This window comes from Alligator sinensis, unplaced genomic scaffold (genome assembly GCF_000455745.1).
Source record: "Alligator sinensis unplaced genomic scaffold, ASM45574v1 scaffold1322_1, whole genome shotgun sequence".
NCBI classification, from domain to species: Eukaryota; Metazoa; Chordata; order Crocodylia; family Alligatoridae; genus Alligator; species Alligator sinensis.
The window spans coordinates 361604-373008 of NW_005842116.1; the positions used below are offsets into that span (position 1 = coordinate 361604).

Below are 11405 nucleotides of genomic sequence, written 5' to 3' on the forward strand. Positions count from 1 at the left end.
GCCCGCAGCAGGCTCAGGCTCTCTATGCTTGCAGCACAATTGGCTGATCAGCTAAAGCACTTTGCCTGGCATGTAATAAACTAGATCATTATTTGATTACAGCAGTTACAGGGGGAAAAGAGACCTTGTGGATTAAAGTAATGATCGTTAAGGCTGTACGCAACTCAGATCCTCTCCCCGTGTAGCTTTGTGTATGTGTGAGGCTGGTGACAAGCTTTCCCATTTAAAAAATGATTATACATTTAAATAATCCTTCATGCTTTCAGGACAGGGGTAACTGAGTTGAAAAGATATATTTAATCCCCATTAGATCTATTAATGTCCTTCTTAAGGCAATGAGAAGACTGGAATTAGCACAGGAGGCAGCGCTTCAAGCATCTGCTCCTAAACCATCCACTGCAATTCTTTCTTCGCTCGGAAGCAGAGAATATCATGCAATTGTCCGTGTACCCTGGGGAGAGGTGCTCCTCCCAAATCCTGCTGCTTCTCCAGCAGGCAAAACAGGGTCCAGATTTGTACCTGGAAGCAACAGGGCACTGCAAACAGTTGCCTCCGTTTTTCTCCCTGCAATTTGGCCAAACTAAATCAGCAATAATTTCAATTCCTCTTCCCTCCAGCGCCTTCTTGAAATGCTGCCTCATGTGGTTAAACACCAGCTGTGTTTGTCCCAAGACATGGCTGCATTTCTGTGCTGTGGGAAAGGAGCCTAGAGCTCACACGCTTTGTGTGTGTCTCAGTTTATAAAGCCTATGGGTTCCTTTAGGATGACAGGAGCTGTGATAAACTTGTTGCCTAAAAAGTAATTGAGGCCATTGCACAGGCAGATGCACTCTCAGGCCAAGAAATGAATCCTGGGGCCACAGTTTAGCAGGGAAATCTTTTTCTCAAAGGGACTTTCCTACAAAATCCACTTCTTACAGTGTTGGCTTTTCCTTCATCATTTTTCTCCTTATATTTCCTTACTACTACTTGTCGCGCCTGGTTCCAGCCATGCAGTCAGCCCAAATAGAAGTTATCACCCCACTTTTCCTCACTGCAAAACTCATAGGGTCTGGGCACATGTGAACTGCAGAAGGACATATAGTTAATACATGTGCTCTCATAACCAGTTCTGAGAGAAGAGGGATATTTAAGGGATTTAGGCACCTAGAGAAGTTTAAAGGCATTTCCTAATTCCCTTGCTCTCAGTAGCAGTTGAGCACACTGGTGCTTCTAAACACCCCACAAGCACCTGGCTATCTACCTAGAGTCTCACAGTGTTTAAAAAGCCAGCCACAGGTATCCAACACCTCTGGACTTTCATTGGGATATAGCAGCATGGTGCCAATTACCTTGGAGTCCTCTGAAAATCCCAGTCCTACATACTTGTATTAGCACCGCTCACTCCAGTACCCTCTGTGATTTCCCCATGTGGCTGGCAGTCCCAAAGAAAAAGCATATTGCTCGCTGGGAGCAGTGATGATTTTAGCCTGCATTTCCCCTTGAGACTGGCTGTTTCATTGCCAGCCTTCCTTCTACCAACCTTATAGAGAGACGCTCAAACACTTTCCACGCTCTAGGGTCTCACGCTGGAGTGAGCAAGTGGGAATTAGTCTATAACGTATACAAGGGCTCTAACACTCAAGACACAGATCAATCAGCAAAAAAGCCTTAGCCCTCTATGCAGAGTCCTGTTACAGAGTCTGCCTTCATCTTCTACATCTTGCCCAATGCTTTCTGGAGCATCAGAAAATAAATGACAGTTTTGAAGAGATCTTCCTGCCCAACATTTGTAGAACCATAAAATGCTTTTCGCTGGCCCATATGCATCTCCTAGCCTATAAGGCATGTCCTCTTCTCATTAGCACCATCTTACCCCGACATGATGATAAAGAGGAGTGCATCTCTGGCATCTTATTTTGTGCCAGGAGCAGTTCTAACAGCAAGAGGGTTTGGCTTCTCCTCAGCAGATTAGCATGTTGGCGGGGTCTGAAATTGCTCACATATCAGGCTGGGCATGCTCTGGCTGGCTGGCAGAGCCCATCATTGTATGGCATGCTGGAGAATATTGTTCAGGATTAAATCAGTTTGATTCATGGGAGTGAGATCATGGCTCTGTCCCAAATTTCTCCTCAGGTCCACTGCTGCACAGGCTGTTGTCCTCACTGCATTTCTCTCCTGAACAGACTGCAATAGAAGAATGGATTTTGAACCAGTCCAGCCGGTCACACCCTGTTGGTCACCTACTGCATATCTGTGACAGAAGTCCTTACTCAAACATAATGGTTCCCACTTGATAAGGACTGAGAAAAGAGACTAAATTTAAAGTCCTTACTTGGTTTTTTTGGTCATGTCTTAAAATGTGTGTGCCAACTCCAAAGACAATTTTGTCGGAGAAAGACAAATAAAAGTGAGCAAGAATCAATACTAAGTGCTGAAACACAGAATCATTTTTTCCATCTCTAATAGGAGAGCACACCCTGATTTTGCCCACAGCACAACGCCAGATTATCTCCACTTCTGTAGGTACAGTTAAGAAGAAAAGAAAGGGGGGCAAACCCACACAGGCACGTAAGAAGCATATGTCTTTTTATTGCTTTGGAGCGACCGTGTTCTTTTGGGCCTCCCAAAACCTAAATCATAGAACAAGCAAAACCAAAAGCTTGTGAGCAAATCCTGGATCGCGCATGATATATCTGCTGAGCAGCAGTACAGATCTATTGATAAGGTTGAGAAATAAAATACATCCAGACCGGTCCTTACAGCTGTCTCAGTCGTGCTGAACACAGAGCAATCAGCAGAATAGCAAGCATGGCTGGAAAGCTTTACTGGGGAAGTTAATGAAGTAGGCAGAGAACGTTAGAATCATTTGGATAGGAATGGACCTCTAATGAGTCATGAAGACCATCTGTCCCTGTAAGGAATTGAATAGACTGGTCTAGACAGGGTCTGTGTAAGTTCTCTCTTGGCAGGAACCCAAATCCATGTCTTGTCTTGCCAGCAGGAAAAATGGAAACTTAACCTGCAAAGAATCAAATAAGGTTTTCTACTGTTAGAAATGCAAGCTCTTGGTCAGTCTCTGTCATATTTCTACTCAGCCCATCACCGTCTCTGACCCTTTTACAGCAGTCTTCATAAGAAGATCAAGTGTTTCGGAAATACTAACTTAACCCTTACTTCCTACTATGGTTGTTGCTGCTACCATCTTCTAGACAAGGAAATGGAGACCCAGGTAGTGACATTGTTTGAACAAGGTTACTCGAGTCTGCCAGGAAGAGGGATGATGGCACGGTCCTGGTGTGCTGGTGGTTTCTTGATGCCCATTCTGCACGGGCATAGAATGACTACACAAAGCACGAGACCATGGGGAACTGTACCTACCAAGTCCCCTCATGCAACCTGTCCTTCTGGGAAAGGGTGCAATAGGGAAGGGAGACTAGATTGTGCAGAGCAGCTACCCTCACCTGCAAATGCACAGGGTGGGGAGAAGCCAAGTCTCTTCTTGCACAAGTCTGTCTCTGCACAACATCCTCCATTAGCAAAACAAGGGAGTAAGCCTTCTTCTTGACTCCTAGATATTTAGTGCTACAGACCAAATGGAGCTCAGTCAACAAGCAGCTAGTGACTAAGCCAAGCGGCGACAGCAATAAGTTCTGTGCGCGAACAGAGCTCTTGCATTAACAGGGCTTTCTCCATGCACGGAGGCTCAGCCATGTGTCAGCAGTTCCATTATAAAAACTGTGGTTCATGGATTTACAAAGCTCAGCCATTAAAACTTTGCTCGGGGTTAAGTTGGGGACACGCCGTTTCACCCCCAGAGCAATAGGTTTCATTAAACGTAAGTCAAAGGATTGCATGGAGTTTCTGATCAGGACAGATCCAGGCCAAAACCCAAGGCCCAAATCACCCATCAGCTTTGGGTAGTTACAGCCATGGGTGGAGATACAAACAGAACTGCTATCAAGGGAGCATCTGAAAGGACTGAAACGTGAGAAGTTCCTTAATCCTTTCACCATGCAGCCTGTATGGTTACTACCAGCTGCTTCCCACCCCCCCCCCATGCTATATTTAGTGACCACTGAACACCTGTGGGAGTTAATTGTTCCCTTGAGCGTTCCAGATAACGCTTCCATGCCCGTTTCTGCAAAATGGCCACATGCTAGCAGTTTATGGCTGGGAAGAGCTGTCACTGGACTGGCAAGGAAGCAGCACTTGAGAGACTGACCATGAATTATTTTAAATTGAAATAGCTCAACCAGACATGACATTTTGGGGAGGGAGAGGGAGGTGGAGTGGCTATCCCCTAGCCCAGCCCTATAATAAACCCATGTCTATGCCAGTCAGCTGGACAGGGCTGGCAACACCACTGTCTATCTAGGTTCTGGTGCATTCCTCACCAAGACACTGGGAGAAGAGGAAATGCATGCAAGTAATAAGAGTCCAGCATGTTATGGAATCATAGAAAATTCAGGTTCAAGGGACCTCAGGAGGTCACATCTAGTCCACCCCCCGTGTTCAAAGCAGGGCTGACCTCAACTACATCATCCCAGCCAAGGCTTTGTCTAGCCTGGTTATAAAAACCTCCAAGGATGGAGCTTCCACCACCTCTCTGGGTAACCTGTTCCAGCGTTTTACTACCCTCATAGCGAGAGGTTGTTTTCCTAATAGATTCATAGACATTAGGGCTAGAAGGGACCTCTGAAGATCATTGAGTCCAGCCCCCTGCCCCAGGGGCAGGAAGTCAGCAGGGATCACAGGATCCCAGCAAGATAAACATCCAAATGTTTCTTGAAGGCGTTCAAAATAGGTGCTTAAACCATCTCCGGCAGCAGTCTATTCCAAACCTTGAATAATATCTAACCTAAACTCCCCTTGCTGCAACTTGAGCCCATTGCTCCTTGTTCTGTCATCCGCTACCATTGAGAAGAGTCCAGCTCCATCCTCTTTCAGTATCCCCTTCAGGTAGTTGAAGGCTGCTCTTAAATCTCCCTTCAGTCTCCTCTTCTCCAGAAGAAAAAAAACAGGGAGGAACGAAAACATAGGACCTTGAAGTGTAGAGCAAGAGGCCTGTGGCCTGCAACCTAAAGCAGAGAGAGCCTGCAGGGCTGGTGGGAAGAGCGATTTGAGACCATACGATCCGAGACCAGGGGAATTGATACTCAGTCTGGTACCTCCCATATTCAAGTAAAAAGAACCTACCTACATGGAGGTCTGGAACCTACAGCCTGAGACCAGAGGCACGTGCAGAGGCAAGAAGATTGCCCTGGTGACAGCGGAGGCAGGAACAGATGTGAGGCAAAAGGTACAAATGGAGAATAAAGCAGCTGTAAGCTGCCAAAGGAAAAAAGGGCTTTAAAGTGACCTACCAAGCAGTTGAAAAACATTGGACATGTGCCCTTTAGGGCTTATTATGCCTAATAAAAAAGGAAGACCTGTACATCTGCTTGTTTCCTACCTTAGAAACACCAGAACTGTTAAGTCTGCTTTCCTATGGATCTGCTCGGAGCTCAAGTTTTAAATGGTGCCAATCACAGCTTGTCCTTGTTTGCATTTGCAGCTCAGCTGCACCTGTCCACAGCAACAGGTCATTTTCCTAGCGGAGGCCTTGCTGGAACCCACCCAACGGGATGCAGCAAAAAATCCCCTTCCCTACTGCTGGTGCCTTTCTGTGCTTGCCAAGTGCCTGCTTTCGCTGTGCCAGGAGAGCTGGGGATTAGAGGGGGAATCTGCACCCAGGAGCACAGCTGTGGGGGCACAACACCTCCCCTGCGGCTCGCAGCTGAGATCACTCCCCCGATTTCAAAATATTCAACACTGAACCTGCATGTGCTGCAGTCAGCCCAAATTTATCCCTGGCGAGAGCAAAACTCAGCAGGGTTCACGGTCAGGGAGAGTCTGATCCAGCAACTGCAAATACTAGGGTCTTGGGAAACCGGGCATCTAAGCAGCTTGGTAGAGGGACAGAGCCTTTCATCTCCCAGCTGTGTCTGAAACCACAGCAGGTCCGCACCGCCCAGAACTGCTGGCATCTGCAGGCTCTTTGGCTTTCCCTTTGTGGAAGGAGTGCCTGGGTCATAGGACACTTCCCAGCAGACTGTTATCCAGGAAAAGAAACTCTGTATAAAGCAGGTCCTTTCCCACCCCACCCCAGAAAGCATCCACACACTGTGTAGAGTCCAAACCGCCTCCCTGCCTTGGATCCTGACTTTCCTAGCAACAGAACAACATGCATTTCAGCCAGGAATTCGCTTCATCTTTGAGAAGTACTAGCCCTCACCCTCCTCCTCCTCCTCCTCCTCTTTCAGATGTCCACTGGCACTTGCACCCCCCCTTTCAGGGTGAAGATCTAGTCACCTGCCTCCCTTACAGGGACCTTTCTTAGGGGCATTAGGCTCCTGGTAGCCGGATAGGGGACTCCAGGCAAATGCTACCAGCCTGCCGCAGCTGCAGCCATTTGGCAATTTGAGTAAAGAGGTCTGTCGGTAGCCAGGCCATCAACTGCCTCCCCGCAACCAGCTGAAACCCTCATGTCAGGGGGAGGCCAGGGCAGGCCGGCTCAGTGCAAAGACAGGTAGAAGCCTTTTCCCTCACGCTGCAATACGTGACCTCTTCCCTGAGCTGATCCTATCCGGTATCACCCCTTAGCCCCCAACCTGCCGCCTCCTGATGCACAAAGGAGGGGAGCTGGTGGCTGGTGCCCGCTATAATCCCAAATCCCTGCCCCTCCACCAACAGCAAGGAAGCATTTGTGTGACAAGATTATGGAGATTAGCTCCATTAGCATAAGCAGCTCCTGGGACTGGCCCTAATCCAGACAGACAGATGTAGCCCAGAGCTTGTAGGCCACATGGCAGTGTTTATTGTCTTACTGACATCCCCTCCAGGACACATGTGGGCTGAGGGAGGTTTTTTTTCCATTACTCGCCTGTCAGGCTGAGAGATGCCAGGACCATGCGAATCCTGCAGACACCCCACAATGGACCCGGATGCCCAGACCTGGGTCTCTGTCATGGATTTGTCTCTTCCGCGCGCTGTTCTTTGAACATGTTTTGTTTTATCCGTGATTTTAATCCGGGTGTTTGCCTCTGGGAGAAAGGGCCAGGCTTTTTGCCTCTCCCAACAAGGCCCACCACCCTCAGGGGACACGTGTGAATACATTTTCCATTGCTTGTAACAGGTTTTGATGGTCAGACTCTACTCCTCCCCCATGTACAAGAGGAAAGGAAGGAAGATGTGCAAGGGGACTGATGTACCATTACATTGCCCTCAATTCCCCATAATCTGAAGCCGCACAATCCCCAGCAGCAGCAGTAGATCCAAGGCTGCTTTGACTTTGAGTGATGCTCTGAGTCCCATGGCTTCCTATCTTCTGAGATGGCCAGAAATGGGTCCTAAAGAGAGCAGAGGCCTCATGCTACCAGGCAAGGCCACGAGCCACTGAGTTGCATGCTAGCCTCTGCAGCCTCATCTTGCCTCTCTGATGATGCACAGCCCTTCCTCCTCTGCCAGTGACATTACCGTCCCATTCACAGAACAAAAGGAGAAACACAAAGCACTCGGACTCCATGGGACATGAGTATGTCCCACCACGTGGGAGAACCTGACTGTGAGCTCACCACCTACAGAGCCCAGCTGCCAGCTAGCTTTCTTTGTAATACTGGATCAGAGCTACCCGGAGGCAGGAGCTGTAAAGAGATCAACCCGCCCTTTGTTCAACTGCGATTTCCAATTTTATAGCCTTGTGGTTGCAAGAAAGACAGAAAACGGTGGTACTTCTGCACAGTCATCCTTTCCCCGAGGGGCTCCCTGCATGCATTACTAATCCTCCAGCTCATATTGATAGGGACCTTTTCATCCCACAGATCTTTACACACTGCACAACCATTCATCTGCCAGAGGGAAAAAAAAAAGTCTCCTTTGTGATACAACCCGGCTAAGCAGCACCCAGCCACGTGGTGTGGCAGGTTAGGACAGCACGCTGCATGGTGGAAATGGCTGCGGAGGGGATATAGTGATGGAGAAGGCTATTTCTGAGTTTGGGGCTTGCCCAGGCCCCGAGTTCAATGGCCTTTCCTATATTCAAGCCAGGGTGCTGGCATGGCATCCTGCTCCAGAGACTGCATAGCTGCAAGCATGGCATCCAGCAGCACCGCGCTGCAAAACTGACTCTGTACAGATTTCAATGGAAGAACAGTAGAGAGGCAAGCAGATTAAGGCTCTGTTGCCCATTTGCCTCTGCAAACACCAGGGAATTGACTCCAGATGACCAGGCAACCTCACTCCAGGTGACACAGAAAACCAGAAGCAAGGTTGGCCCACCGGCCTCTTCCTCACTGAACGATGGGAAAGGCAGCGTCACAGAAAAGGGCAGAAGGCTTGGCTGGCACTCCCCCATCAGGAACACACTTTACAACAGTGCTTGGCCATTGACTCACCCCTTGAATAGGGAAAGGTATTTGGGAGGTCAGAAAACTTTCCCATCCCAATATTTCCATGTCTAAGAAGTAGGCATTGCTGTCTCCCCTCTAGAAGACTCACAGAAAATGGGGGTTGGAAGGGATCTCAGGAGGTCACATCTAGTGAACCCCCCTGCTCAAAGCAGGACCAGCCCCAACTACATCATCCCAGCCAAGGCTTTGTCTAGCCAGGCCTTAAACACCTCCAAGGATGGAGTCTCCACCACCTCTCTGGATAGCCTGTTCCAGTGCTTTACTAGCCTCCTCATGAGAAAGTCTTTCCTTATATCCAAACTAACCTTCCCTTGCTGCAATTTGAGACCATTGCTCCTTGTCTAGTAGCTAACGTCTTTCTTTTGCAGAGGCCATACTAATAAGTAAGGGAAAGCCATGCTGAAATTCAAGTTTTGCTCTCCTGTTAAGGCTTAAGAGAGACTTAAACTGGGCATAAACACTGTGCACAGTCTTGCCAGGCTGGTGAGGCACAACAGTATCTCGGACTCTGTCTCCAAGCTGCCAGCAGGAGCAGCTGCCAGTGCTTACCCTTTGTGGGACCCCATCTCCCTGCCCACCTCCAGCATTTAGCTGTGTATTCAGGGCCACCACCTCAAACACGAGCACCCAACCATGACAATATATGCACATCCAGCAGGTCTCCGTATAACCCGGGCACCTCCTCTTCACAAATAGAGGTTTTTCACATGCAGATGCCTGCCTGCATGGACAAAGGGATCACTTGCATTAGTAGTAGCGCCAACCATTTGTGACCAGAGCATCAATTATTTGTGAATTGCCTTGGGCACTGTACATGGACCCTTAGTAAGAGGCAGCCCCCGCCTTTCAGCCTCAGCGAGATGAAGGGAAGATGAGGCTGGAAGCTGGAAGATGAAGGGAAGCTCCTCCCCATAGATGCTATTGAAGGCGACAAAACCCTTGCTGGTCTTAAGGTGGAGATTAGGTGATTGTGACAGCAGGAGACCAGACTTGGTGACTCAAGAGGTCCTTCTCAGTCACACTATTCATGCATTTATTGCCTTGTGGTGGGCAGACAATGCCATCTGGCCTTCAAACCTAGACTGGGACCAGCCCTGGTTCCTCTCTGATCCCTGGTTCACGGAACCAACTGGACAAGACGTGGAGGATGCAGACGCCGTTCGTTTCAGCTGCACCGTGCAGCGTTACACACTCACACCCAGGCCCTTCCCTGCCTGGTCTTATCTGCGTTCCTCAATAGGTGTCAGCTATGTCAGCCCCCCCTGGGGTGAGTGCGGGCATGGAAGGAATTTTATCTATTTTCTGTTGCTGCGATAAACCCTGTGGGCCAGGCAGCGCGACAGCCCGCAACTGCCCTGGCGCAAGCAGAGCAGCTGCTCTGGGTAATACTGGAAGAGCTTTACTCTGGAACCAACGTATCCGCCCCAGCACACTTAAACCAATCATCTGGGATTACATGGCACAGGGCTGTGACCTGGTATGTGGTCTGAGCCAGAAATAAAACTGTTTACATAGCAACTGGAGAAACAGCAACGGCGTGCTAGGTGAGGCATCTCTCCTGATCGCTCACTTGCATTTTCTATATTTGAATTTGAAGGACACTGTTTACATTGTCAAGAGGTTTTGTTACAGGGGCAGCGCCCCACGCTGTGTCCCACGCTCCTCATTCATCCGCACAGCTTTGCCAACAGCAGTGGGTGTGTTAGTGGCAGGGCCTCGCACTTCACGGACTCAGCAGCCTCTGTGGGAAAGACAGCGCCGCTGTTGCAGTCCTCTGTCCCGTACTGTACTTACGTGCGTGAGATGCTCGGAGACTAGCTAACATGTGTCATGCAGGGAGTCAAGGGAGATGTAGGGGAGCTGGCAACAGGCCTCAGCCAGGTTGCGCTCGGTGCTGTACAAATGCATTTTAAATGAGCGCCTCCACTGCAAAGAGCTGGCAGGTTTTATTCCCACTCTATGGACAGGGAAGGCATCTGAGGCTCAGTGATTAATCTGGGAACACATTGCAGCAAAGGAGGTTTAGGTTGGATATTAGGAAAACTTTATCACTGGGAGGGTGGTGAAGCACTGGAACAGGTAACCCAGAGAGGTGGTGGACTCTCCATCCTTGGAGGTTTGTAAGGCCCAGTTCAACAAAGCCCTGGCTGGGATGATCTAGTGGGGCATGGTCTTGCTTTGAGCAGGGGGGTGGACTAGATGTGACCTCCGGAGGTCCCTTCCAACCCACATTTTCTATGATTCGAACATGCAGCAGCCTAATCTGAATTAAGCAGTCAGGTCTCTGCTGCTCATTGGGCATTTGTACCAAATTCTGGCTCTAATGTGAAGTCGCACGCAGTACGTCCTTCGTACCAAGCGAGTCCGTGAGCAATGCACTGTGTGATATACCGTGCTCAGCCCCAGAGTCCAGCTGGGCAGGGTAATGGGGCACGGTTTCTTCATGCTATGGAGGAAGCAGCTTCCAAAGCTAAGTCAATGGGCTGCCAAATTCCATGCAAAGTGACATAATAACGACCCTCCTACCAGGGGATGCTTCAGCCATCTAGCCCAAAGCACGGGACCTTTGTCCCTGTTTTGGGGAACTAAAGCCCAGCGTGCCTTGCCTGAAGCCACACAGAGGCCTGTGGCAGAGACAAGCCCAAAACTCAGGCCTCCTGACTATTTGTACCACCCAAACCTCCCTGCCCCCTGCACCTTCCCTAGCCAAACACCCAAGCTCCTTTCCTGTTTGTGCGCAGGAGCTTGCACCATCCACCTGGGAAGTCCTTCACGCAGCATCTGGGAGGAGAAGCAGGACTCCACCTCGGTCCCTGCAAAAGCTCCAGATTTACAGTCTATCCCCTTCTCCCACATTTGCCTTGCCTGGACCCCTTAGGGTGACCTGCCTTTCCAGGAGCCCTGGGTTGTTCATCTACCCACTGTTATTTCTATAAATTTCCCGCAAACAGGTGGGAACAGGACTTCCAGAAAGCA

At 49.4% G+C, this 11405-nt stretch overlaps 1 long non-coding RNA gene across 1 annotated transcript; it reads right to left on the reverse strand.

Annotated features, from left to right (window-relative positions):
- Positions 1 to 1889: 1889 nt before the first annotated feature.
- LOC102372153 lies at positions 1890 to 5357 on the reverse strand. Its single transcript, XR_003094321.1, has 3 exons — positions 5179 to 5357; positions 2743 to 3001; positions 1890 to 2166 (listed from the first exon to the last, which is right to left on the reverse strand). It is a non-coding gene; the product is annotated as an uncharacterized LOC102372153 (long non-coding RNA).
- Between the last annotated feature and the right edge of the window lie 6048 nt (positions 5358 to 11405).